The following is a 2,013-nucleotide window of genomic DNA, read 5'->3' on the forward strand; positions in this document are numbered from 1 at the left end:
GAGTGTCGTGTATATAGTGTAGTGTGTAGTGTAGTGTATATAGTGTAGTGTGTAGTGTATATAGTGTAGTGTGTAGTGTAGTGTATATAGTGTAGTGTGTAGTGTATATAGTGTAGTGTGTAGTGTAGTGTATATAGTGTAGTGTGTAGTGTAGAGTGTAGTGTATATAGTGTAGTGTATATAGTGTAGTGTGTAGTGTAGAGTGTAGTGTATATAGTGTAGTGTATATAGTGTAGTGTGTAGTGTAGTGTATATAGTGTAGTGTGTAGTGTAGTGTATATAGTGTAGTGTGTAGTGTAGAGTGTAGTGTATATAGTGTAGTGTGTAGTGTAGTGTATATAGTGTAGTGTGTAGTGTATATAGTGTAGTGTGTAGTGTAGTGTATATAGTGTAGTGTGTAGTGTATATAGTGTAGTGTGTAGTGTAGTGTATATAGTGTAGTGTGTAGTGTAGTGTAGTGTATATAGTGTAGTGTATATAGTGTAGTGTGTAGTGTAGAGTGTAGTGTATATAGTGTAGTGTATATAGTGTAGTGTGTAGTGTAGTGTATATAGTGTAGTGTGTAGTGTAGTGTATATAGTGTAGTGTGTAGTGTATATAGTGTAGTGTGTAGTGTAGTGTATATAGTGTAGTGTGTAGTGTATATAGTGTAGTGTGTAGTGTAGTGTGTAGTGTAGAGTGTCGTGTATATAGTGTAGTGTGTAGTGTAGTGTATATGTCTGTCTCTGTGTGTCTGAGTGTCTGTGTGTGTCTGAGTATCTGTGTATTTGTGTGTGTCTGAGTGTCTGTGTTTGTGTGTCTGTGTCTGAGAGCCTGAGTGTTCGTGTGTCTGATTCTGTGTCTGAATGTCTGTGTCTGTGTCTGAGAGTGTGAGTGTTCATGTGTCTGAGTGTCTGATTCTGTGTCTGAATGTCTGTGTCTGAGTATCTATGTGTCTGAGTGTCTGTGTGTTTGTGTGTGTCTGAGTCTGAGTGTTCATGTGTCTGTGTCTGTGTGTCTGTGTCTGAGAGCCTGAGTGTTCGTGTGTCTGATTCTGTGTCTGAATGTCTGTGTCTGAGAGTGAGTGTTCATGTGTCTGAGTGTCTGATTCTGTGTCTGAATGTCTGTGTGTCTGAGTATCTATGTGTCTGAGTGTCTGTGTGTTTGTGTGTGTCTGAGTCTGAGTGTTCATGTGTCTGTGTCTGAGTGTCTGAGAGTCTGAGTGTTCATGTGTCTGTGTCTGAGTGTCTGAGAGTCTGAGTGTTCATGTGTCTGAGTGTCTGTGTGTGTCTGAATGTCTGTCTGTCTGTGTGTCTGAGTGTCTGAGTGTCTGTGTGTCTGAGTGTCTGAGTGTCTGTCTGTCTATGTGTGTCTGAGTGTCTGAGTATCTGTGTGATTGTGTGTCTGTGTCACACCTATGTGGACGTGTCTCTGTTCCTGTCAGTGAAAAGTCCAAGCGTGGGAGGGTTAAGGCTTCTTATTTTTGATATCATTGACATGCTGTAAAAAAACATCTTCACTCGTCAGTGATTCCTGAACCCCGTCCTGAGAACTCGGATGATTCCGGGCTTCGTGCGATCTTCCGAGGTGGAAGCTGGGAATCCACTTTGGATTTAATGCCATTTATAAAAGAGGAAGAGGAGCGTCAGTGGTGTTTACTGCATCCCCAGCAAACACCATGATTTCCTTGGCTTATGTCACTCTGTGTGTGTGTTTGTGTGTGTGTGTGTGTGAATCAGTGTTAAGCCTCAGGAATCGAGCTACACACGCCTGGATCTCATTAACGCTCTGAAGGAAGACGTTTTTTTTGCTTTAGTGTATGCTGTGCTGTTGTATACGCTGTGTCTTAAGCTCTAGAGAGGTTTTGGATGTTTCTGTAGATCTTTTGTCCTGAACAGAAACTAGAGAAAGAAAGAATAGAGAAAACTCAATAACAATAGCCAGCTTATTTTTAGATATAAATAAACTTTGTGCATTTACGGAGAGTCTGGGATATGAACCCGAGCTATCGGGATGAAAAGATGGCGTCGTTCA

The 2,013-nt window shown here is 41.1% G+C and overlaps 1 protein-coding gene across 1 annotated transcript in view; it reads right to left on the bottom strand.

Moving 5' to 3' along the window:
• Positions 1-575: 575 nt before the first annotated feature.
• Positions 576-2,013, bottom strand: part of rasl10a (RAS-like, family 10, member A) — a 20,707-nt gene continuing 19,269 nt past the window's right edge. Inside the window, exon 3 of the mRNA XM_058374497.1 lies at positions 576-2,013. This exon is cut by the window's right edge and continues 1,746 nt beyond it. The gene's annotated coding sequence lies outside the window, so the exon portion shown is untranslated.

The sequence above is a fragment of the Hemibagrus wyckioides genome, linkage group LG22, assembly GCF_019097595.1.
Source record: "Hemibagrus wyckioides isolate EC202008001 linkage group LG22, SWU_Hwy_1.0, whole genome shotgun sequence".
In the NCBI taxonomy this organism is placed as follows: domain Eukaryota; kingdom Metazoa; phylum Chordata; class Actinopteri; order Siluriformes; family Bagridae; genus Hemibagrus; species Hemibagrus wyckioides.